The sequence below is a fragment of the Ammodytes marinus genome (genome assembly GCF_949987685.1).
Source record: "Ammodytes marinus genome assembly, chromosome: 12".
NCBI classification, from domain to species: Eukaryota; Metazoa; Chordata; class Actinopteri; order Uranoscopiformes; family Ammodytidae; genus Ammodytes; species Ammodytes marinus.
Window position 1 is genome coordinate 5,031,720 of NC_137216.1, and position 26,904 is coordinate 5,058,623.

The 26,904-nt window shown below is 41.2% G+C and overlaps 1 protein-coding gene across 1 annotated transcript in view; it reads right to left on the minus strand.

Moving 5' to 3' along the window:
- ptpn4a (protein tyrosine phosphatase non-receptor type 4a) overlaps nucleotides 1–26,270 on the minus strand; it is an 88,689-nt gene extending 62,419 nt beyond the window's left edge. The window contains exon 1 of the mRNA XM_080038221.1: nucleotides 25,777–26,270. The gene's annotated coding sequence lies outside the window, so the exon portion shown is untranslated. The remainder of the gene's footprint in view (nucleotides 1–25,776) is intronic.
- Between the last annotated feature and the right edge of the window lie 634 nt (nucleotides 26,271–26,904).

A 26,904-nucleotide genomic window follows, 5' to 3' on the forward strand; every position in this document is an offset into this window, starting at 1 on the left:
AGATGTTACCAGTGAGACGTGCTTTACTGATCACAGCTTTTAAAGTCAAGACAAATTGAATTGCACGCTTCTTTGTATGCGTCATGTGCTCTTTTAGGAAAGTAAATCAGTACCTTGAATGGGACAGAAACTTTCCCTGTGTTGTGTTCTTGTCTGTGCCCATTCCCATGAAATGTCCACTGATTGACTCTCCTGCATCCAGCCGTTATGCATTTAAACCAGTATAGGTAAATGCTGTGTAAAAGCTGGAGACTTTAAACCACAACAACCTATATAAGCTTCCAGCTCTCCTTGTCCGCAAACAAGGTCTATTGGACACTAAGGGAGTATTCACACCTGCCGTGTTAAGTTCGGTTGAAAACAAACTCAGGTGCGCTTCCCCCTTCAGTGCACATCTTTCAGTGTGAATACAGCAATCGCACTCGGGGGCGGACCAAACAAGCGCACCGAGACCCAGCTGAAGAGGTGGTCTCTTCCAGACAAACTCTGCTGCAGTTCGTTTGTGGTGTGAATTTGTCCAGACTCAATCCGACCTAAATGCAGGAAGCACGGTGCCTTTTCTTTCTTAATGTATCGCCGTCAGCTTCACATTAGGCTGTGGGAAACTGTTAGTGTTGCAATTGTTAAGAAGATTAGTTACTAGGGCTGGGTATTGTCAAGAATCTCACGATTCGATTTCGATTCATTAAGTCACAATTCGATATCGATTCGATTCGATATTGATTGAAATGCTTCAAAATCGATTCAGTATCAAGTAGAAATACACAAGAAAGAGTAAAATAATAAAAATTTAATTTAAATAATTATCTATTTAATTTTATGCCTTGTGAACAAACAGCCAAGGTATAACTCTCTCCTCTTGGAAATTGTAACATAACATCAGCACAATTGACAGTGCTGTATTACATAATGTATTTAAATCATGTATAGTATTTCTTTCTTTCTCACATGACATCTTTGAACAATAATAACAAATAAGAACCAGGTGCCTTCATTTCTGGTAACAAATAAAACATTAGCACAATACCAGTATAAGGTGTACAAAAGTGAAAAAAGTGCTGTATTGGAATTCAGCTCTCATACAAAAACGTAAACAGACACAAAGCCAGTGCAGGTCATATGGCTTTGCTGCTCTCTGCCCTTTTGTCGCCACTTTTAACAACTCGCACTTGTGTGGTGTGCGCAACTCGAAAAATTAGAATATCGTGCAAAAGTTCATTTATTTCAGTAATTCAACCTAAATGGTGAAACTAATATATTATATAGACTCGTTACATTCAAAGTGAGATATCTCAAGCCTTTATTTGTTATAATTGTGATTATTATGGCTTACAGCTTATGAAAACCCCAAATTCAAAATCTCAGAAAATTAGAATATTACATAAAATCAATAGAAAAAGGATTTTAAATACAGAAATGTCGGCCCTCTATAAAGCATAATCATGCATATGTACTAAGTACTTGGTTTGGGCCCCTTTTGCACAAATTATTGCCTAAATGCGGTGTGGCATGCATGCTATCAGTCTGTGGCACTGCTGAGGTGTTATGGAAGCCCAGGTTGCTTTGATAGTGGCCTTCAGCTCGTCTGTATTGTTGGGTCTGGTGTGTATCATCTTCCTCTTGACAATAGTCCATTTCTCTATTGGGTTCAGGTCAGGAGAGTTGTCTGGCCAATCAACACAGTAATACCATGGTCAGTCAACCAGTTACTTGTGGTTTTGGCACTGTGGACAGGTGTCAAGTCTTGCTGGAAAAAGTAATTCAGCATCTGAACTCCCAGGGACAAGCTAACTGAGCCAATCAGTAAGCTTAAAAAGTTAAAGGATTTAGAAGGCACGCAATATGGATGAAACTTTTTCTAGCATGTCAATGTATCAGTGACAAAGTATTAGTGACAAGAATATTGTATAAGCAGCAGCATGTTCCTTTTCAACTACATTCAAGTGCGCTTTATTAGCATTGGAAACAAGAGTTAGCATTGGGGAATTGAGCAAAACAAAAAAAAAGTACTCTTCACTCACTTCCGTTTCACCCATGTTGATAACTTTTTCATCCTCACTGAACATTGTGTTGCTTAATATCACATTAATAGGCTCCTGCTGCCCCACGATTATTGCATTATTGATGCAAACACAAATGATAAAGGATGTCTGTCTTTTAACTGTGACAGCACATTCTCTGCCAGACAGGTGACACAATTTTTGTGCCAAACATTAAAGGTACTATCGGTTCCCCTGGTGTCACAGTGACCGCACAACCCGAGCTAGACACTTTTGTACATGATCTTTCCTTGAAACTATTATTTCACCCTTCTTCCTCCTCTTCTCTCCTTCTGTCTTCAACTGTGAGTATGGCCCAAGAGTCCATTATGCAAATTATAGTCATCAGTGCACGCACACGCACACACACACACACACACACACACACACACCTGTCACAGAGATTTCTACTGAATCAAAGAGGCAGATAATCAGGAGTGACAGGCATTTTTTTCTGCAGCAGCTCTTTTAAAGTTCATTCTAGGTAATGTCACTCGTCTCCTTTAGAGCCATCTCATACAACACCATCATAATATCCTGCAGCCTGTACACATCCACCTCTCCTTGCCCTTATTAGCTTCTCTGGGTTCATCTGCACTCCACTGCAATGTGAACTCCTGGACATCCAAGGATACCTTTGCGCATCCTTGCCAGCTATAGTTCTCCATTCCATCTTCTTCATATTTAAAAATGAGTGGAAAGAGTTGCATCAGGCAAAACATGATTTAACACTGCGCAGAAAATTGGTCACAAATGGATGCAGGAGGAGAAACACCCTCACCTCCTCTCCCTCCATAAAAACGTGTGCTGAAACCCCCTCTGGCTAGTAGCACATTCCACCAATCAGTGCCACTTCCACAGACATGCTGGTTTCAAAAACGCTAAGCCCCCTGGCAATGAGAATCGCTGAGGTACGTTTCATTGGATAATTTTTTTCATTTCATGTTAAAAATACAGAATTTACAGTTTTGTGGTTCTCAACGATCTAAGCTCACAAACAAGATAATGTTAAAGGCTGTGTGGCAAGTTGGAAACTCAAGTTCCAAATAATAATTCTTTGAATTTGTCCAAAACAGAGGAAGAAAGTATGTATTTTGTATTCTCTTTTTTAGACAAAAAATATGTTTCTACACAGTCCCACTATGGAAACTTTCATGATGACACCATTCGTCTGATTATGTCAACAGCAATATGATCATGACTGCAGCATGCACGTACACAGCAGACACAGGTTTTCCCTCAGGGCATGTAAACACACAGGACCACTTGACTGTCACTCCATTTGATACATTTACATGTGGCACAAATGTCAGCGCTGCTGGCTAGCAGTGGTGCGGAAAACCCACAATGTTTAGGTTTCCTGCTATCAGCTAAGACTGCGAGTAGCGACTTGCGAGTCCCAGCTATGACATTTAACATGAACATTCAACCAACAGTTTAACTTGTGAGACGTACAGCTGGTTCAATTATTGATTTGATAACACAGACCAGTGTGTTTCTTATCCTCTGAATCATCTTTGAAAACCTTGTGTCACCAGGTAAGAAGCAGTGTGCTAGTTTAACATACCGTTAGCCTCATAGCATAATTGCCTAATTCATATTTACTCTACTCTACTCTACTTTTACTCTACATCTACTCTATTCTACATCTACTCTACTCTACATCTACTTTTCGTTAGTCATCTACTCTACATATACTTTACCCTACTCTATAACCCTTAAAATATGAAGTCATTCAACGTTAAGGTTGTGCATTTAAAGTGTATCTTGTGTGGGTTTGGAATATGTTATAGCTACGACAAACGATACTAAACAACTTGACTATACTTCATCTAATATGTCCCAGTGATACTAACCCAGTAATGTGGACACACACAGAAACACAGAGAGAGAGCAGAGTCACAGAGATGCAGGTTTGATTAAAGCAGCACATTCCCCTGATTTTTTTTTGTTTGCCTTTTCTGCTGACGCTGGCACCTTTAAATGTTAGCAGGGGTCGTGTTCTGAGCACGCTGCACATTTCCACCCGCATCCCCCCCCCTCAACCCTGCACATTCCTCTGCCCCACCAGCAGGGAGGCCAGGTGTTCTGCAACAAAACACACCCCACCCTACCTTACACCCTGCTGCTAGGCTAGGTTAGCAGCATAACAACTGAGACACATTTACCTGACAGAAACTATAACCAATGCACCATTTGTTACGGTGGTACGCGGCCTTGTTCCGATTTTGATAAAAGATCTCTCTGGGTGTGTATATCTTTACCACGACTCTCAGCGAGTGTGTGTTTAACAGTGTGTAAGATCAATAAGCAGTAAGTTAATCAGCCTCTCTTCATCAGAGTGGAAAAGCTCCCCTGACACCACACAGTGTAAAGAACAAAACAACACACAAATACGTGCAAGCAAACCAACACATATTCGCTTGTGTGAGAGAGTTGGTGCTGGCTTCCTTTGCACTTCTAATGCTGAAGCTTACTTCTGCAGTATAATAACCACGGTGGTCACACATAACCACATACTGTGCACATATTAATACATAGATTTTTATACATGCTTATCCATATTTACTAGAACGATCCCAACTGTTCTACAACATCAGAAACTATTTCAATATTTGATTCACTAGAAGAATGTGGAGAATGTTATTTTCCATATACAAAATGTTGTGTGAAAAGTGAAAAATATGGAAAAGGCTAAACAAGGTCAAAAATGAAATATACCATCCTTTATATCATATTTACGACACATTTATTTTACAAAGTCCATGTTCCTGTTAATTAGACGGGTACTGAGAAAAGACAATTAATTGAATACTGCTTTGTAACAGTGTTTTTCTCTGAAGCATGGAATACGAGGAAAAGTAGCATATGATTATGATCTTTTTTGTCCTTCTGTCCTTCTGAAACCCACTTGCTGACTGTGTTTATATATTTTGAGAGTAGGATCCATCCTGAAGTATTATGTGTTGTAGTTCTATATGTTGGGTTTACAAGTATGCTTGAATGATGTCCATGTATGGTGCTGTTGGATGATGGTGGGATAACAGTCCAGCATGTTTGCTTTGTTGTTAATGTGTCTGAATAATTCCATGATGGGATGGGTTATGTAAATGACCCAGCAGGAAGATATATTATTCATTCACTCATTCATGCTGCTTTCAGCCAGCTAGTGTACCCTCACGTCTTTGGTAGTCTATGATAAACTATGAGTCAAAACAGTTTAAAGTCTGTGCATCCGGGCGCAGCCATTTTCTTAAGCAGTTTTTGAGTTGGGCGACAACAATCCAAACATTTGAAAAAACAAGAATGGAATCACGCAGCATTGAGCAAACCAATCATGTGAAAGTAGCCCAAGCTTTTGCCTGAACGCACACAGGCGCTGGTACGGCTTTTCTAGTGAAAGAAACCCAACTGCCATGAAGTATGGCGAGGGGGGTGTGTGTCGGGTCACAGATTACTGGGGGTCAAAGAGAAAAAATTCTCCTGAAGAGGAAATTGATGCAGTTTCAAGACGAGAATAAATAATTTTTATAATAGTAGCCACACGTGATAATGCAGACATGAATATACTCATATTAAGGCCTGATTATTTCAGAGACAAAGTCATGATGACTACTTGATTTCCTTTATCCCAGGCTGTACCTTCAGGACAGGCCTGTGTTCCCTATTCTTAGAAGCTACACTCAAACACTAAACCAATCACAACTCATCTGGGGCCTCATTTATAAAGCTTTCTACGCACAAAAACCTTGCGTAGACGGCAGAAATGTGCGGTCAAATGTGCGGTGGCAAAACGGTGGTATTTATAAAAGAATTCTTTGCGTAGAAGTGTGCGTATTCCCACGCAAACTTTTGACCATGCGTAGAGCTCACGCAAGGTTTTGCTGACTCGGGGAATCAGCGACACTCAATGGCAACACCACGAAAATAAAGCTCTGTCATCGGAAAAACACACATATCCTTGGCACCCAATCTATTTCATCAATTATGTGCGTACCTATTGTTGCGAATATAGGCTACTGTTGTCTATGGCATGCAGTAATGATGTAGGTTGATTTACTTATCAAGTAGGTCTATACATATTTTGATTATATTTTGAAATTGAATCTTATAGTTTTACTCTATAATAATATCATATACGTCGGGAGGTGTGTCCCTGAGTGGCCAGCGGGAGAGCAAATAGTCTATATTTTAGGCTGTGTGTAAAAAGTAGTTTTGTACAAAGTTAAGGCCAACTATATTAATTAAAACTATATATTTCGTTAGATAAAATCATGTTATGAATTTAGCAAATTATTTTATGCATCTCTTTCCCATAACAACTAACCCTCGAAGTTTAAACTAGCCTATAATCTGACGTTGTTGGAAATGTGTTGATCTATGGAAGGGAAACAATGCTTTGGAATATACTATAGGCTAATGCATTATTTCACTTCTCACAACACATTTTATATAGTCCTACATATAGGCTAGTCCTACAGTTTCGCTAATACGTGATATTTCATACAGTACAAAGTTGGGCAAAACATCTTAACAAAGACTATAACGACTGTGCCAATCATGATATGTGATCAGCGCGCGCGTGTGTGTTTGTGTTTTTGAGGCAGTTACAGCGACGCATGGCACGGGCTTTCTTCCTTCCCAGTCGCTTTCTTTGTGGCCGGTTACCTCCCTTTTTTCCTCATGTCAGTCAAAATTCCGTGCTTATTAAGTGCGTCATCATATTCAGGAGCTATTTAGCATTCGCCATGTATGGTAGATTGTGGGATGAAACTGGGAGGTGAAGTGGGATGACACCGGGCGGAGATCGTCCGCGCACAAATCACCGCAGGTGGGTAATTATAAAGGGAAGATTGCGTGCAACTGTGCGCAGCACAGTTTTATAAATCTCAACTTTTTTTTTGCGCAGCACATTCTTGGCTTTGTGCGAACGCAATGTTTTGGGAAGGTTTCTACGCACACCGTTATAAATGAGGCCCCAGGTCATCTCATCAAATTTCAACCCATCTCGTTAATTACCCGTCTCCACTCACACTATACTCGGAAACAATATTTGTATTTGTTTTTGCTTATCCTTCGATGTTCTATTCTGGGTCTTTTGCTGAGAAATAGAGCCAGACTTGAGGTTGACATTTAAAATGAGAGATAGGCAGTGGAGGTAATCGAGGAAAGAGTACTTGGAAAAGGCTTTTATCATCAGCCTAATCCTTTAGACAACAGTCCTTTTCCTGGAAGCTCTGAACCTACTCTGCTGCTGATGGAGGTTTTTACTGAGATGTGTCTACTTTATCCATGCTATACTGTCTCCCTAAAGGTCACTGGCTCCGGCACTGAAAAGACACTGCCTCACTTCCCTTCCCAGATTCATTTAACAATGAGTTCAAGGTCCAGGTCTCCATGTGAAGTTACTACTATGACCTATAAATCTGCAGGCCTAAATATATATTTTTTTTGTAGACTTTCACTAAGAAAAGGAGAAGAGATAGCCATGATACACGAGTAAACTAAAAATATATTTAAAGCAGAGTGAAAGGAAAGAGCTTTTTCTTGCCTGCCTGGATGCATGGAGAAGGCTCTCTGGACAGAAATACACAGCACGGGTATGTGAATGCAAAAACATGCACATGCAAGTTTCACATCATTACCCATTACAACAGTCTAAGGCCTATTCTTGACAGAAAAGGCAGTCTAAAATGAGTGACATCTTCTAGCTCTGGTAGAGTTCAGTAGGACCAGAAAAAAGGTATTTAAACAAACGCACTGAGACTCATTGACACGTGGCCACACACACACTCATGGTCACCTGCTGCCTTTTAAAACATCTTCAGATAGAAACAGTTGTTTGCCCCTAGCACTCACAGATTTTCTTACAGATCTGTACCTGGTGTGGCCAGTGTGTGTGTGTGTGTGTGTGTGTGTGTGTGGCACATTGCTTATCAAGTCTGCTCTATTTTGCTGCTGAGAGGGATTCTGCTTGATGCAAAATTCATGATGCTTGAAGCTCTGCATTAAGTTTTACTTAATATTTTATATTACTTAACCTTAAACCTACAGACAGTTGTTAACGACAAATGAAGTCCCCCTGAACTGTGGGGCTGATCTTCGACAAACACATACAGGGGGAAAAAAGGTGTTGGCAGACTGCAATCAAATTGTATGCAGGAATGCTTCCTATGACACATTTACTTGTCAGACAGAAGGATGGTTTTGAACATCCAGTGCTGCAGTTAAGGGAGTCCTCGAAGTTTTCATAAGCGGGGGGGGGGGGGGGGGGCAGGTGTCATTTTTTTACAGTAATATGAAGGCTCAAGATAGAAGGGCTATCAACCATACAAATATAAAATCAATTGAATTCACCTAAAGGATATGAAGTTATCTGCCAACTATATACGGACAGAGCGAAAGCCGCGGGCCCTGCAGCAATACGGGCAAGTCAAGAGGAAGAGGTGATGGAAACGTAGAGCTGATTAAACGGCTTCTTTAAATGTATTATTTAGCTCCTACAACGAGAAGCCTGTGAGTGGGAGAGGTGTCAGGGGATGGTTGTATGGAGGGGTGAAGATGAAGAGGTGGAACACATTGCGGTTGGTAAACAGGGCCATAACAGGAAAGCGTGGGCCCACCCGACAATCACCTCAACGCCCGTACAATGTTTCCACGCTGTCAAAAATTAAGATAGCTGCTGCTGAAAAAAAATACTGAGACAGCAATTGTTTTCTTTTTTTTTCCCCGTCTCTCTCTTGCTCTCTCACCTGCATGTCCTGAGGTGCGATGTTGTGACTGGTTTTAATTCCTTTCGAGGCCATCATGGGTTCCCTTCACACAAAACACACAAGGTGCACGCTCATGTGTACAACTCAAACAGCTGATACAAATCTCCCACCATCAGGCTTTTTAAAGATCACATATTTATCCTCGTTTTTAGGTTCAAAATTGTAATTTATTTATTTATTTACTAGAAAATGCTTTCACATAGGCCTGTCACGATAACAAATTTTGCTGGGCGATTAATTGCCCCAAAAACTATTGCGATAAGATAAATATTGCCGTTTTAAGACCATTTTCAACTAATATAATGATACTGGCATAATAATGCAAGTCCACCCTTTCAAAGATCAATACCAGGGCACCAGACAAACTTGTTTTAGTAGTTGCACTGGCGCCCCTAACTCAAAATGTTAAGGGGTACATTAAATGAACGAATCTATTCACATTTTCCCAATTTTAACTATATTAGGCCTACTGATATTGTATTACCAGCATGTTTTGGACCACACTGACAACATATTTTACAGATCATACAGTTCATTGTGTTTTTGATTTTGCATCACCATGTGAAATCCTTCAGACATTCCTTTGGGAAAAGGGATTTTTTTTAACCGATTTTTCCTCCTCTATCTCTGCTGACTCTCTAAGGAAAAAAGTTATTGGCCCAAAAGTAACTATAGTATTTAGATGACATATTCAGCTAATTTGCATAATGCTATTCTGAAAGAGGGAACATTAATAAAAAAATGCAATGCTGACCACATTAACTATAAATGAACTAGGCCTATTCACATATGTACAAGCTCACTTTACACATGTTCTTTGTTGCCATACAACTATAAGGTTAACTTTATTATAGATAAGCAGTGGCCAATTGAATATGGACCTATACAACTATTTGCGTGTACAAACGTCAACTGGCAGCTCTTGCCGGCACGGTGCTGTCTGTCTGCTGCTGCTGCAGGTGGCGGGGGGGAGCTAGACTGGCCGTATGAGTGAGGGCTGTAAGCAGTGTGGACGATACGCCAGCCGTTGCTAGATTTGCCGCTGGTCTTTAACAGCTCATCGCTATGGCGAAACGTCGGCAAATATGTCGGCAAAGTCGACAACATGTTTAAGACGTGACATGGACTACAGCAAGACACTGCAATGAAAGTAGCCTAGCTGAAAGTAGCAGAGCACAGTGCTGCAGGCTTCGTGTTAATAAAGACGGGGTCATTGCTGTTGCAAATGGTGTGGTTTATCATGCTAATATTACCAATGCCTTAACTGCATACCAAAACATCAACGGCCTGCCTTTTGTCATGTGCTGTCATATGATCAGTTGAGGCGATCATATCATGTCACAAATATATAATCAAACATTAGCCTTGGAAAAGCTTTAGTCTATTGCTGTTTGGTTGATCAGACATACCTCTGTGGCATTTGGTGTTACCTGTAAAATGACTTTAACGTATATGTTCTTACAGCAGCTTTCTAAGGTTTGAAGGTTACATAGAACAGTGCAGGTTGGGTAGTCGTGGTACAGTATTACCTAATAAGTGGATGACATTTCCTCTGCAGCATTGGCCTGATATACCGCAACCTCCTCCAACCGGGTTTCACAAACATGGATTAAACAGTTCCGGATGATGCAGTCCGTTCTGCATTAATCTTATTTTGCAAAAGAAGATTAGTGCAACCCAACTAAGTGAGGGCTTAAAGGACCCAATGCAACAGTGCAACTTCTGAGTAATGCTGCTCTATACAAGTACTATATAGCAATTTGAATAGAAGAAATAGACATTTTGATTTTATTGAGGAAAAAACCATGTAGGGGAAGGTGGGGTGATTTGTGCATTTTGGAAGTTGCAAAACCCCTTGTTTCTAGAAAACCGTGGAAGAAATTGGAAATGTGACCACATATTTAAGAAGAGCCATCCATTTGACTCATCCTGTAAAGAAGGGAGACACAAGGAATAAGATATAAGCACATTTAAGCTCAAAAAACTGTGTTTTGCCTTTCAAAGTAAAATTTCCATGATCAAGGTTTTTTGATTATTGTGTCTGAACAATTATAGACACGTTTGAAAACATTTGACACATGTTTTAGTGCTTTGGTATGCTACACTTTGAGTCTATATAGTTAGCACAATGTCAACCCTAAATTGCTGCATCATGCCTATTATCCAAAATTCTGGGGATGGGGTGATTTGTGCGCAAGGGCCTGGGTGAGTTATAAGTAAGTAAGTAAGTAAAATGTATTTATAAAAGCACATTTATGACAGTTTGCACTGTCCAAAGTGCTGTACATAGTGCATTCAGTAGGTAAACAATGAAGGTAAAATAACAATAACCAAAATAAAAGACGTAAAGCCCATACATCCACATAAACACAGATAGTAGTGCAGAGGTAAGTAAGTAGTGCAGAGGTTAATGGGGAGGAAACACCAGGGTGTACATATGGGTTTTGAGCCTTGATTTAAAGGCAGAAATGTAGGGGGAATCACATTTGTCAGGTGGCAGTTGGTTCCACAAGCACGGAGCAACTAGTGCAAAGTACATTTCTGAGAGTTGTGCCAGTGGCATGGCTGTATACGCTGGTCACCAAAAGAAAGTGATAGTCTACAGTAGCTCAGGAGAGAGTGACATCTCAATTCCACTTAACGACACCACTGATGAGAGTTCAAATGGCCAGAAAGATGATGATGGTGACTTTGTCATTGTGACACAATGACGCACAAATCACCCCACTACGTGGGGTGATTTGTGCGACAAGACAACTTTTTTTCCGAAAGCTATATTTCTTAAACAGTTTATTCCAGATCCAAAGTTTTTATTGCCAGGGATGCACAACATCCTGAAATATATGTACATATTTGAGTTGGAGACATAACTGTCAAGGCCTCACTTTAAAATCACTTTGAGTAAAAAGTTGCACAAATCACCCCACCTTCCCCTACTGGGCATGGCTTCATCATTATCGATTTTTTACAGTGTTTTGATGTAAGCATTTCCTGGTAAGCAACATCTGATTGGCCAAATATATTGAAATGCAGAGTGTGTGCATGCATGGCACATGGAATAGGCTGCCATGTATTGCAGTTCAAGCTGTGTTTGCGAATCGTACAGTATGTCAGATGTTGATATCACAATAACGATACATTTACGATACCTTCAATTGTTCAGCCCTAGTCTGGACCCCAATGTCACTTGCTACTGTATCCAGATGAACACCTGTGCTTGCATTAATCTAAGCTCTTTCTTTGAAACCACTAAATGCTTTTTGTTTTGTCACCTTGCCCCTATTGAACACGAGCACAATGGCATTCCATTCACAACCAGCGTACAGCGCTACGTTTTTTCTAGAATCTTTTTTGTTGGAGTTAAACAAGGAAAGAGTTATGTTGTGATGTTCGTGTAGCTATGACAGTTTATCAAAGCCCCTTTAGAAAATCAGTACACTGCAATTGCATCGAAACACTCATTTAGCAAGATATTTAATAGCTAATTAATCAGGAACAAACCTTAAAAAACTACCAAGCTAAATGATTGCCGATAGCTTAGCCGGTGTTAATCAGTTGCTGCGTTATTATGCTTGTACAAGGCGTGCTAAAGATTCACGGTGCTGTAATTAAGGTGTCTTAGATCAAGGTGTCTTAAGTTAAATGTCACGTTATTGTCCCGTTGCTAGTAGCTTCCATGTTGGCAGAGAGCAGCCGTGAGTCAGCCCCCTAACTCACGCTGAAATCAGAGAAACCACAAGAATGTAACAGCTTCTGTTATTATCCCTCCCTGCAGCCTCGCTCCCTGATAGCCTGCCCCAGAAAATAGCGGCAAGGCAGTCTGTTTCTCACACACACACACACACACACACACACACACACACACACACACACACACACACACACACACACACACACACACACACACACACACACACACACACACACACACACACACACACACACACACACACACACACACACACACACACACACACACACACACACACACACACACACACACACACACACACACACACACACACACACACACACACACACACACACAGTCTTGTTCTCATGTTCTCCCCGTCTTCTCTTTCTCATCTATGACACACATACACACACATTTACACCAATTCTCTCGGGGTAGGGTTGTCCATTTTGCTTGCTTTCTTTCTGCACACAGATACGATAATAAGCTCACACACACACATACACAGAGGACCTGACAGGGAAAAATCCCATAGACTGCAATTTTTTTTTCCTACTGAGGATTTCTGCAAATTCAGAGCTGTCAGACACGTAGAAACATCTAACTCGCTGATACAGTATAACTGGCAGGCAGACACACAGTAAAACAGATAAGGGATGGGCATTTTAAGAAATTTCATTGATCGATCATCGGGAAAATTAACGATTGATTACCGATTAATCGTTATCTTTTTACGTATTAAAAAATGCCAACAGAACATCCAAAATACAGCGTTTTTACCATAGACTGTTTCCGAGACGTTTTTACTAAGTTAAATCTTTTTTCAAAGATATTCTAGGCATACAACAATCTATTAAGACAAGGCAACTTTTTTAAATAAAATAATAATAAAATGCGGCGCTGGTTAATGCCCGAGGCTATGAGCCAACAAGGAGCCAATGCTGCGATACGAACATATATGCGCCTCCTAAGATGCTGCCAAAGACTGCATAAGGGCACGTCACGTTTCTCTGAGTGGTAAAGGACCTAACGTTACTTCATCTAATAAACAAAATGTGCAAATTAGTTCCCTGATGAAGGCAAAGTAGGAAAGCATAGACGCTAAAGTTAGCCGCTAATGCTAGCAGTGCTAACGTGGCACGTTAAACAGGGTCGGATGTAGGCTTCAATGTACAAGTGGAGTGGTACATAATTCGGTTTGTTTAAGTGTTGTACTTATACAAGGTTTCAAAATGCTTAATGAACTTAGTTATTTTCGGTTCTGCTGTCCGATGCCAAACTTCGCCTTGACTTCTTTGTTTATGTTTTGACATCTAGCTTGCAGGCTGCTGCCTGAGCCTGTTCTGTTGTCTCCTACTACTAGTTAAGTACCCTGCTGGTAGGATGTTTAATTGCTGCCCATACAGTCTTTGGTGCTGCCACATAGTGAAATTCATTGCTGTGCTGCGGGACTCACACTGCGCAACACAACGGCTATATGATCGATAACAATTTCACGTGATCGACAATATTCGTAACGATGAATGATCGATCAGCGATTAATTATGCCCAAAATACACGACTTTACCCATCAAAATAAAAAAAATAATGAAATAAGATCAATAGACAATTATAAATGTCAAAACCACTAGTTAGTTAACAATATGTGTCCTAATTGGGTTATTTTGTTTCAGAAACGCTAACACAGGTAAAACTAGAAGAAATGTTAGACAAGACGAAGCCGACATTTTTTTTCGCGACTTTGAAGTTCTGTTATTAAATATAGTGGCAATGGCTAATAGGCCTACTAACTTTATAGAACTCAAGATTTACAAAAAGCCCATAGCAAAAAGAAAATTAAATGCGTGTGTCAAATGAAGCTGCAGAAAGTTGCATGTGTAGTGCACACTGCTGTACACTTCAGACATTTATGAGTTAGAAAAGGCCGACTCAGCAGCTCCTCACAAAACTCTTTGGGGTGATAACTGTCCTGAGGGCTTGTTCTGTCTGTGAGCAGGCTGACTGTCTACTGCTCTTACTCTTACACCAAGGAAGGACAGACCTGGACACAGGCTCCAGGATAACTTCAAAGAGATACACCCTGCGTCCCGAATCGCATACTCTTTCTTTTTTCTATTCTACATACTACATCTGACAATAAAAATAATCTAGTTAGGATGCAGTATGCTACAATTGGGACATACTTTTACTTACTTATTTCATCATAACATCGCGCCTTGATCTTGCTTTTATATCCATCACATCCCTGTTTGTTTTCATATGGAGGTACGGTCGATGTGACGTCACTTCACGTGCGCACTGGATTATGGGTCAGAATCGCCCAAATAGGATGCTGTTTTCAAGACTAAAAATCTTTCCGGATGTAGTAGGACATACTTCTAACCTTCCTAAATCCGTCCATAAGAATCGGGACATCCTAAATCTTTTTCTACCATACTAAATAGTATAAAGTATGCGATTTGGAACGCAGGGAATGTTTCCTGAAAGCACAAGCTAGGGTCAACCCCTTTTTATCCAAATCCTGTTCCATTATGTATCTGTATTCCACTCATCTGTAGCATACACGATCAACATAGCTCATTCAATTACTATCAAGTACCAACACACATTAAAACAACATCTATATGTATGGATTTTTGGTACGGAAATATATCATATTATCATGTCACATTGATTGTTCTTTAATAGTTATTTTTAATCATTCAGGTGTCATATTGTGATATTAAAGCGATGGTTCAGTATTTTTTTAAGTGAGGTTGAATGAGGAATGTACATGCATAGTTCCACAGTGTCACGGCTAAATGGCCGAATTATGCTTGAAAAAAAAATCCTCCATAGCGCACAAGTGACCGTACACCGGCTAAAACTGGTTTTATCTGGTGGCCCCTTCTACAACAGTACAAGGCTAACTTCCACTACAGCGACTTCTCCCCCAAACACCTTCTAGTGACTGCGCTTGTGATAATAATTTCAACCAATCAACTACAGAATAGGGACCAACAATAAGTACCACAGGGTGTAGTTGCTATCTCTAAACATGTACACAATGTAACTAAAGTGTCCTTCGGTGGGGATCTGATTTATGGTGAAAATGTTAGCATTGGATGGTTCCTATCCTCAGGCTAACGTTAAAGTTGAAAGGGCCCAGATGTCAACCAAGGAGCACAGGGAGGAGGGACATGTGAACGTGTGTGCTGTTCACAGTGATCTAAGCTCACGTGGTTGGACACACCCTCCAAAAAAAAGCATGCCTGCCAGCCTTTGTAACCAGATATCTCTCTACGCGTGTTGTCAATCCTCTAACTCTTGCTGGGGATGGGTCGCAGCGATGGATGAAATAAACAAGGCTCACAACAGTGTAGAAAATACAAGCAGTCTGCAGTATGCAATACAAACAGCAGTCCTAAATGTTATGGTTTGAATAGGATACGGAGTCCCTTTGCGCTTACACCAAGCCAAACAAACAGCGGATCAAACAAGGATTCACCATGCAAACTGTCAGATGGCTCCAGGAATTACTGGCAGGTGTCACACCAAAACACAATAATAAAGAGAGCAGGGAACTAAGAAACATGGTATATGTAAGGGTATGATCTGCTGCTAGTCTTTTAGTATGCTGGAATTGGAATGCAACTCATTCACAAAGCAGGCCTATTTGTTACTGGGAGAGATGATCTGAGGTTCCATAACCCTTGATGTCACTACTTTCTATCTACATGATGAGAAGTCATTTGATCTAGCCTACTCTGGAAAAAACGTGTACAAAGCTGAATGTTTTTCCTGTCACATTTCACCTTAACCAATAAGATTCATAACTGTCATCATGAGAGGGATACAACACAATATGAAACGCAATCCATTTTGTTCCATGTTTGGCTCTGACCCACTGCTCTTGAGCAACTGCGTCCTTTGACCTCCTGAGGTATTCAAGAGTCTTCAAGCAGCTGTTTAGAAGCAGACCTGAGGATCTGGAGCTTGCATAGCGCACACACACACACACACACACACACAAGGTTGCAAAAGAAGCAGGTCATAATAGGCACACGGCCGTGGTTTTTACAACTCTTTGCTGAACAAATCACAAAGCATGAAATGGTGTGCGGTGTGCAAATGTGCAGAGAGGGGCATGAGTCGCTGCCTGTGTGTGTGTGTGTGTGTGTGTGTGCATTTTTGGGGATAGCGGGAAGGAGGATGGTGAAGGAAAGGACAAGCCAAAACACGCACTGGAGCATAGCTCTTGAATAAAAAGTCAGCAGCCAGCTGTACTCACATACCTGAGCAGTGTAAAGGTGGGGGTGGGGCGGCAGGAGGACCATACCTCACCTTCAAACATGAAAAAAGGCTCTGGTGCTTTTATGCTCATATACAAAAACATATGTGCCACAAATCATCTTTGTTTCCGCTGATGGTCACATTTGCTGTTAAAGGTCATTTATGATCATCAGAGGAAAAAATTAAAATGTTTCATAAACATTTAGAAGTTCCTTGTAGGCGGTTTAACCAATGATTAACATCCACCACTCCCTCGCATGTCCATCTCATACCCAGTTCATCACTGATCATCCTGGAATGTCTTAATCCAACCTCTGCAAAGCTATAGCTACAGTATGGCTATCCCTCAGTCCCTAAACCACATTAAAGGCTAGCTTTATCTCCTGGCTCTGTTGGCATAATCCAGCCAGTGCATTTTTTACAAACTGGGTTAGAACACACAAGTGACTCAGAATAGGGCAGATATACTGATGATTACATGAATTACAACACATATCGGGAGCTTTTATGTTGCCCATGCCTACAGGCTTGTGGGCTAGTGGAGCAAACAGGCAGTCTCTGGGGTATGTGGTACAGTGGATTAACAGCTAGAGAGATCTCCAAGACCCTGTATGGGACATTTGAATGTGATTTGCCATTTACAACACCTGCAACTGCCAGTTACTAAGTCATTTGTTTCAGGTTACCTGATTGTTAACTGGTAACTGAAGCCGTTTAGTCTGTGCATATGTGTGTATGTGTATAGGTGTATGTGTGTGTGTGTGTGTGTGTGTGTGTGTGTGTGTGTGTGTGTGTGTGTGTGTGTGTGTGTGTGTGTGTGTGTGTGTGTGTGTGTGTGTGTGTGTGTGTGTGTGTGTGTGTGTGTGTGTGTGTGTGTGTGTGTGTGTGTGTGTGTTAGAAATAGGGGGTCTGTCTCTAGCTCATCTCTCTAGCTGGATAACGTGCTGTTTCAACTGATTAAACCATTATGACTGCCAACTTACTGAGAACATCATTACCATAATATACAGTTTCATATGATTAGTTATCATGATACAAATACGCCAATGCTGGACAGAGGGAGAGAGGAGGGAGGGGATAGAAAAGGAGACCCTGATCTGACTGCAATATATCTGAAATAAAATCTTAAAGATGGAACCGTTTGAGAGCTAAATCCACTAGAAACTCACAGTCCATGAAAAGGCACCACTGAGAGATTCAATGATTTAAAAAAAATTACGACAGTCCAATTATGAATAAATGTTGTTTATTGCTAAATAAATTGATGTTTCTCCCTGCTAAAGGAACCTATATAACCGATTCAAGGCTTATTTTTGTCCCACTGTTTAGAAGCAAAAAATAAATATGTTTAAGTCGGCTTAAAGCTATCCAGGGTTCAACATAACTTTTTTTTCCTACTGGCCCGCCGGGCCAGTGGATCCGAGTTTTACTGGCCCCTTGTATATTTTCACTGGCCCTGCACACACTTTTTTTTCTTCATAATTTAGTGTCAATAATTTTAATACCTGTATTAGAAAAATAACCATATCTAAAGGGAATATCTATACTGTAACAGTATATATATTCCCTTTAGATTTGGTTATTTTTCTTTTAGTTAATTATATGAAATGTTGATATTGCTCATACACATAATATAAAACCAGGCAAACATATTGAATTTGAAGCCTACAACTGAAAGTATGTTGAAAGAGTGGGCCAGTATTTTAAAGTCCAGTTGTTTGATGAGTGTTTTTATTCTTGAATTTGGGCAGTTTAATGAATAGTTCACCTGCAGAAGTCATGTTCAAACATAAAAAAAAATAAGAGATGAAGGTCTGATCATTCTTTGTGGTGTGGTAGGCTGTTTTTATTACTTTCTCTATATGCATTAGGGATGTGAATGTGTCGACCGAATGACGGGTTTTCCACTTGCGCTCAAGTTGACTTTAAAAATAGAATAGAAATCCGAAAATCAGTGGGTTATGCCGTTTTTTTAAATGGGAGATTTCACCGTGTACGAGTTCACGTCTGGTCGTGAGCGCGCTGCAGGAGTGTCACTTCTCCATGAAGTATCAGCTTCACATAAGAGTCCGGTGTGGGACCATTTTTTCAAACTATTGATAAAAAACAATGCAGTGCAAAATATGCAGCATAAGTTAAACGCTCGTCTAAGACTATGACGTTAAATCACCTTAGAAACACACAATGCCTTCGTCCGATCACAGCAGCGTTTCACCGTGTGATCTCGCCAGCGAGTGAGCCGCCGGGCAGATGAACTGTGGTTTGTGGCTAAAATAATAACCGGGGATATTCCCCCCGTTAGCGATTTCAATGGGAAAGACTTCCGCGATCTGATTGAATGTCTCGAGCCTGAAAACACAGTGCCAAACTGCGCGACTATAGGATCTGTACAGTGAGCGGAGTCCCTCCGTTCGTTTCTGTCTACAACCGACACAATCACCGGAGACGCATTCACAGCGTTTAAATAAAGCCTCTCATTTGTATTACCATTGGGGCTTGGATGTAAATACTGTAACATTACGGCGGCAGATAAAGGAAAAGCGCAGTTATCATTTTCTGCACCTCAACCTCTGCTGTGGGAAGAAAGAAAGGGGGCAAAGCAAGTCGATTGATTTGTCGACTCGCAGGCGGACGGTAGGCAGCTCTGCCAACGGAGCGAGAGTGCGCCCGCTTGTTGCTCCGCCTGTAAAAACACCCACGCATCGTTTGTCCACTGGCCTTTCATTAAAAAAATATATTTTATATTAGGTTTATTATATTGAGTCTTAAATAAACACTGCTTTCATTCCGACTCTCAACGCGCATTTCAATGAACCATGATGTAGTCTACAAAAAGATACTGAACTGTGATTGGCCAGTCACTGGCCCGGGCGGGCCAGTGACTGGCCAATCAACTTGCCCTGCATATGATTTTACTGGCCCCGGGCCATCGGGCTATACGTTATGTCGAACCCTGCAGTATCTAGAGTGCAAGTCTTCCATATTTTCTGAGTGACATAGTGACAGGTGCATCCACATGATACTAATATTCTTTACTTCTGATCTAAACCTGTGTGTTGTTAACATTCAAATGGCACTGCTTGCTTTCCATTTGGGGAGTGGAGATCTTAGGTGTGGTATCTTGCACAGAATAAACACAGCTGTGTTTGGGGACTTCCGAGATGATTCTCGCTCAAGAGTTGTGCCATATCCCACCCCAGCAACAGACCACTAACTATCTGGCTGGATATTTATCTGAATGGATGGCTGTTTGGCTGCATCCCAATGAGGACTGACGCGCTGTATAGCTGAAGACAATTATGGGTGATCTTAGAGAGCTACCAGCCGTTGACATGACATTAAGCAACATTGCATTTGTGCCGGCCTGTGCCAAATGAGGCAGATTTGTAAAATGTATGGCAACCACTTTGCCTCCAATTTCAGAATGACTTGTTTGCAGTCATTTCCCCTTCATGTCATTACTGATGCAAGACGCACAACAGTCAAGGAATAAGCTGGAAACAAAAATCAGTAATCTGCAACAGTTGGGTCGGTCCGTGTGTAGCTGAAAATGGCCGAGCTGTCTATCAATGGCTCTGCTTACAGCGCTACCCAACTGTAAATAGGGTCTGTGAGCCTTTTCCAAAGGGGTTAGAATAGAATGGGCAGGGCAGCTGGCCCTCTTGGTTAAACATGAACAGGCTGCTCTTTGACAGGGCTGTCACCAAGAGTCAGCATAGGTCGCAGTACGCCTGCTCTCGCTCAAATAAAGAGTGCCGTTAATGTGGGATCTCAAAAGGTAAGTAGTACCACTCAATGTGAAACGTGCACAAGTGGGATTCTTAATAACAGCGTCATCATTTGTGTATGCTTGTATGGGGAAAAAAAGCATCTCCGTACTAGTGTGTAGCACTACATTGACAGAGAATAGACATATGGTGACAGAAGTGGAGTTAAAGGTGCACTTAGGCATGGGCCGGTATGATATTCTGACGGTATGATAACCTTAAGCAAAATGACCACAGTTTTACGGTACTGTGTTTACAGTTCTCAAATGTGATATTTTGAAATGTCTGGGTAAAAATATACTGTGAATATATATTTCCAACTGAACACAACTTTTTTTTTTCTTTTTTTTTTTAAACAACATAGAATATTCTGAACATAAATAAATGATACCTTAGAAAGGTATGACAGAAAATAATAGTTGTTTTGAAACCTTGAATTTTTCAAACCGCGGTATTCCTTCGAAAGCGGTTATCGTTGTCACTATGTAACTTGGGGTGGTACAGAGAAGTAAAACATTTCAAAGGTATATTCTCTTTACTGAGTAAACATACTTTCCTCACTGGAATATTGGATCCGTCGAAACCTGGTTTGAAGTTAGAAGGCTACTTGAGAATTTACTGGTTCACTGTTGTTGTTTACAATCACATCTTAGTGATAGGTTTGGTTCCAGGTGCCTTGATTTATGGTAATAGAATTATTCAATACGAAGAATAACATGTAGAATAAATGTGTTTTGTAAACTAACTGCAAATGTAAACAAATGACTTATTTTCATTTAACCTTTAAAGGATTAATCTCCCTTCCTTGAAACTGTATAGTGCACCTTTAATACCAACAGTTTTTTGCCATTGCTCTTCTGGCAATGAATCTAAGCCTATGGGAGATCCGCAAAATGCTAGCATATTTGAAGCCTGATTATGTATCTTGCCTGCAGCAGCTAGCCTGTAATGTTCTAACCAACACTGTCAGTTAACAGCAATACTAAGCTGTCAGCACCACTGAGCCCCATGCTGAGCCGTAGGGTGTGTCTTACCAACGTGGAGACTCAGCAGACAGAAGGTGTCACACTAAGATAGAGAGAAAGAGGATGAGCAGTAAAACTCAAGGACCCATGACCACTTCCTGTTCTGACAAATATGAGATAAAAAAAACAACCAAAACATCTTACATACATATTGTATTTGCTCTATTGGCTTGGTCCAATCAGGTACTACATCTCCTACTGAACATTAACTTATTGAGGGGCATTAGGGCACACAATGTTTGAACCATTCTCCAAGGGTTCTGAGCTCATAGCCCATCCCATACACCTCTCAGCCCGCCAAGAACAATAGTTGACCTTTGACTTCTTAGCTATGTGGGCTGGTTTATGATGTTTAACCAACAAAAGCTGTCATCTGTGCGTCTTTCTCCACAGGCACTAGCTAAAAATGTGTGAAGACGCTGGGACACATCTGCAAGATCAGAATGATGATTGTTGGTGAGGTGGCGAAGGTCGTTAATGTAGACGACCTTGATGGTAGATGGTGGTGTAGAGGTAAGAGCGCCTGGGTTCGAATCCGACCCGTGGTCAGTTCTCTGCATGTCCTCCCCTCTTTGCCCCATTTCAACTATGTCTCTAGAAATCTATCTAATAAAGCGAAAAAACGGCAAAAAAAGTAGACGTGAATTATCTGCACCTCATGGCTTAACATGTTGACAATAATGCCACGGCATAAAGCATGCGCCCATTTACCAAATCATCAAAGCAATAGTGCTACAGGTAGAAATAATGATTCAACACGGTTCCTCACTAAAGAGTGCCCTCCGTTCCATTTCATCATCAAGTGATGATACTCACTTAAAGCAGAACTTCCTTGCAAAACTCTAGTGGTTTCCTAATGTTGGCACTCGCTTTCAATCTATAGGCAATGTTGACCAACAGTTTCTCAAAGTGTTGTTCAAATACTTGAAGCCTGCATGCGATGCAGTGAAACTGAGAATAAATTGAGTTAAAGTGAAGACAGTTGGCAGAAATGATGTCATTGTTTTTGCCATTGTTACCCAGCTGGCACGATTCAATTATGAGGTTGACTACGAATTGTAGAGCACGACAATTTCCCACAATAATTACACTGACACATTGGAAACATCATGCATTTATCAGAAAAGCTGTCTTTTTACCAGTGGATTTCCTTGAATTTAGTTCAACTGTATAATAAAATCATGACAAGGCTCATAGTCTTGACCCGACTTAAAAATGTTATCTTGTCAGAGTCGATTATCTTATTTGTATAATTGTTGAAAGTGGACAGCACAGCCCTAACAAAATAAACACGTGGGTAAATAAGAATGTGCCTCCACACTACATGCACATTTAAAAACAAGCATGCCTTTTGATCTGATGGTACTACTTAACTCCCAACTTGCTCCCACAGATCCCCTGCCTGCCCTCTGATAGCAGGTGCAGTTTATCCCCATTACCCCCTGCCATAACAGTGTGCCCCCTCCTTCTCAGAGTATCCATATCCCCTTTACACTATTTACTATCTGTTCCCTCCCTCCGTCTCACACACACACACACACACACACACACACACACACACACACACACACACACACACACACACACACACACACACACACACACACACACACACACACACACACACACACACACACACACACACACACACACACACACACACACACACACACACACACACACACACACACACACACACACACACACACACACACACACACACACACACACACACACACACTGGGGATGCAGGTTCAGGTGCACTGCTCCAGTAAACCAGGGTCACTGCCACAGGCAATTTAATCTTCACCAGCTGAGTCCATCCACTCTTCACACTCCTTCTGGTTGGGGGATATATAGCTACAGCAAAGAAATTCCAACTTCAAATCATGATTCTTCTCGGAACACCATCTTATAATCATATTAAAAAGAAAATGGTTGGACTACTTGGATCAAACTCCATGAAAATAATCTTTGTAAAGTTTTTCTAAATCATATTCATGTGCCAACGATGCCAAAGCACAGGCTCTAATCTTTCTGTATTTTTCAGTAATTGAAGACGTATGGGACAGTGTCTTTTTAGAGAAACCTGGATGTCTGACCCTAGGATCTCCTCTCCGACTGAGCTTAACAACTTCCGTTTTAAAATAATCCTCATTATCACGGCTTTTACGTCAAAATGCGGTGGCCCAAATAAATAAAATGTGCAACATGGCAGGCCTAATTCCCAAGATAATAAGTTCAGCTTCCGCAACCGGATTTCCGAATACTATTCAGGTCAAGACCAACCACACACTCATTAGGACAAAGAGACCCATCTGCTGATTTGTAAATATTTTCATAGATCCTTCCAGAAATCCATACTGTAGAAAAGCTATCGTCAAAACAACTGCTACTGTCCCATCTTATAATGAATAAAAACACAGTATGTCAAAGGGCTGGGCAGTTGATCAAACCTGTATCCAAACTGAATTTTCAGAAACCCTTACCAACGTAATATTGCCCATGTCGGTTATATCTTTTTTTACATACTGCTGTGTGTAAAAAAAAAAAAAATCCACAAAGCATTATTTAAAATATTTGTAAGACATTCGTTTCATTATATTAAATATTTCAGCTTAATATTGGGCATATTATTTACAGTAAAAACCTAGTCAGTGAACTTTGAGGGCAAAACATTTTTTTTTTTAATAACTGTTCATTAATCACAATTGAGGTAAAATTCTCAATTAATTGTGATATTGATTGCTGGTCATATCGCCCAGACCTAGTATGTCATGAAATGCTATTGATGTGGAGCATTGGGGAAGGATTAGGGGTTTGTATGGGGTTTGCTGGACAACTTTCATTCACAATTCCCTCCTTGACGAGAGAGATCCCATTCAGAAACAAGCGGGCCTCTAAAGTCATTTAGCAGGTTGGATAAAGAAAAAGAGGAAGCAGAGCCAGGGGGGGGGGGAGAGAGAGAGAGAGAGAGAGAGAGAGAGAGAGAGAGAGAGAGAGAGAGAGAGAGAGAGAGGCTAGACTAACTGGACAGAGCAGGGTCCATATGATCCCAGCAGCGGCAGCAGACTGGCAAGCAGCAGGCAGCACAGGAACCGACAGCGACCCAAAAGATGTGGCACGGATGGAGGAGGATTACGTCATCGGGAGAAGGAAGGAGGACGCCTCATCACAGCAGAGCCTCACATCCATTACTTAGCAGCACACAGTTAACAGCACACCAGAGTGCTCGTGCCCCCTTTTCTTTCTCTCCTTTACGTCGCATGAAAACGAATGATTATTGACGCAGGGAAACTAAAAGCAGCGTATCCTTTACGAGCCCTCTCTGTGACATTTGAGGAATGTGACACGTCCATGATGAGAGGAGCTTTTGCAATGACCCGGTGCTTCACCAATCATTTAGCAATAGATGACGAAACACCACTTCTGTTAGAAGAGACTGAGCTACACATTTTGTTTACCACCGTTGCTGTAAAAGAAAAAAAATTGGCTCACTAGACCCAAAACACCATCACTAATTAGGCCTAATGGCTGTTATGATAAAGAAATTTAATGTTTAAAGCCACCTGCATATGCATGTGGCTTTAAACATGAAATTCCTTTATCCTTTATATCATAACATGAGCGACGCCGCACGAGCTCCACTCAATCACTGTATAAAAGGGCTCGACTGAACGCCAACTAGACTGTGCTCATTGTACACTATGCTGAGTTCGCTTCACGGCCTATTTAAACTGAATTATAAATTGCGACTCGAGGGAGTCAGGAACAAAGTTGAATTATGCTTCATTCTTAAGAATTAAGTCAATAAACCTATGAACGCATACCAATACAGCGCACTCTGAATTAGCTGCCGTTTCGCAGCAACGAGATATTGAATGGGGCTGAGAAACAGCTAGCTAGCTAACAAGCAAGCTACACAGCCACTGGCTATTAAGCGTAGATAATTAAATGTATATTGTGTGGCTTTATTTTCATTTCAAGTGAGACCCCTCCTCAACAAGACACGAGTGTAATAACAAAACCGACCAATTGTAGAAGCGTTATTCCAATGTTATTTCTCAACATTAACCGTTTTAGCTGCTCGGGCAGCAACTTAGGTAAAAGTGACAGCGCTAAGCTAAGCTAGCTACCGTCAGCTGGCTTGTAAAAAAAAAACTAAAGAAAAAAAGCTGGTGGCCTGTGAACGAGCGTCTTTCTTACCGTCATAAACTGCTCCAGGGGCGTCCAGTTTTTAAGGAATATATTTGTTTTGCTGTGTGAGGAAATGGTTTGTGTGTGTGGGGGGCGATACAGCCCGAACATCCAAGATCAGTTCGCCCGCTGCCGATGAAAGCCAACAAGCATCATCATTATCACCGTGTTCATCAGCACTGGGAGTCCGCCGCTGCCTCACACATATCCATCCAGCAGAGCGGGGCCTCCTCCGGGCTCGACCATGCAACTGGCTCGGCGACGACGGATAATCCACAAGACAGAAGCCCCCGCAGTAACCATTGGCTAGACGCGGCGACCAGCAGTCATTTCAGGTCGAGAGCATGAAAAATGTATATTCCACTGCACAGCGCGTCAAAAAAATGAAGAAAATGTAGTCAGCGAAGAGTTTACAAGTCAAATGGTTCTGACGTCTAATCACAGAATAGGCAAATGTTGCGTTTGTCACTTTCCCAACGTGAGACTGTCCGTTGTAGTCAGCGTCCCCGGGTCTATGCAGCTGCTTTGCTTGCCTGCCCGCCTGCCTTGCAGCACAGCAGTGATCAGCATAGCGACGTAATGGCGCAAACAGGGGCGGGGACACGGAGCGGGAGGCGCGCAGTTTGTTATTGAGCGCACCGCGTACAAGCGCTCCAAAATATAATCTTAAACTAACTCAAATTAGCTGCATTGGACCATAATTTAAAAAAATTCTGTCACTCAAATGCAGCTGTCAACACCTGCCACTGATATCAAGAGATGACTATCCATGTTAGCCAGCCTACCTTGTTTTTAATAGGCTATGCAATGCAAAATGTAGCCTAATGAATAGTGTAACAGCAGATGAGATGTGGGATATGTCTTGTGTATATTGCAGAATGTACCAATACTTTCATATAGGCTACTGTAATAAAAACAATAAAAATCACCTGTCCCTGCAGGAGTCTGGATTTCAGAAGGAATATAACTGTGTGACTTAAATAACTGTATATATGAAATTGACTTTTCTTGTTCTCCTTCAATACAGGTCCAAGCCTTCCCATTCATACCATGTCTATTTCTGTAGCCCTGCAATTCACATACACTGTCAAGGGAAGATATATAGTAGTAACACATTGTGAGAGCGCTATTGTGGGC